The sequence below is a fragment of the Mandrillus leucophaeus genome, unplaced genomic scaffold (genome assembly GCF_000951045.1).
Source record: "Mandrillus leucophaeus isolate KB7577 unplaced genomic scaffold, Mleu.le_1.0 Scaffold831, whole genome shotgun sequence".
NCBI lineage: Eukaryota > Metazoa > Chordata > Mammalia > Primates > Cercopithecidae > Mandrillus > Mandrillus leucophaeus.
Genome location: NW_012109042.1, coordinates 24,205 through 25,192, shown reverse-complemented (window position 1 = coordinate 25,192; position 988 = coordinate 24,205).

Here is a 988-nt window from a genome sequence, read left to right as displayed (position 1 = left end):
CTGCTGCCTCAATTCTGGATCCAAAAGGGCCCCTGGCAGCTTCTCCGTCTCCCTCCCAGTCCAGGCCCCCCTCTTCCTAGTGAGGGCCCCAACAGCAAATCTGACAACTGGAGGAACAAGGCAGGAAGGGCAGGGTCTGAGGGAGTGACCACCTCGGAAGGCAGCTCGGCCACCTTCTCTCCAGGACTCTCAGGTTTGCTTTCATATCGCTCCCTCGACATCCTTTTGCTATAATCTGGCATCTAGACACACAGATGGTCTTTAAAAACAACAACACTGTTGACGTGGAGCAGACGTCCCCTTTGGGATGGTTTGGAGAGGTTAGGGTTGAGGGCATCCTCTCTTCGGCAGACTGCGGCAGTGATAGGTGAGATATAGAAAGTAAATAAAGGCCGGGCGTGGTGGCTCACACCTGTAATCCCAGCACTTTGGGAGGCCAAGGTAGGCAGATCACCTGAGGTCAGGAATTCGAGACCAGCCTGGCTAACATGGCGAAAACCCATCTTTACTAAAAATACAAAAATTAGCCAGGCATAGTGGTGCACGCCTGTAGTTCCTGCTACTCAGGAGGCTGAGGCAGGGGAATCATTTGAACGCGGGAGGCTGAGATTGCAGTGAATGGAGATCTCACCACTGCATTCCAGCCGGGGTGATAGAGTGAGATTCCATCTCAATAAATAAAAATTTAAAATTACCTAAATAAAAAAAACATACCCAGTCTGAAAAATAAGTTAATCTTTATCTCCATGAATGAAAAGCAGAAAAGAATACAAAGTGGTTGGAGGCTGAAGAGCCTGGACCCTGCTGGGCTTTGGAAACCAAAACAGTGACAGGACCTTTGGGATAAAGGAATCAAATGACTCCTAGCTGGAAGCTGGGGGGTTGGGGGGACCCCAGTACTTGAAAGGATGCTGGTCGGGCACGGTGGCTCATGCCTGTAATCCCAGCACTTTGGGAGGCTGAGGTGGGTGGATCACCTGAGCTGAAG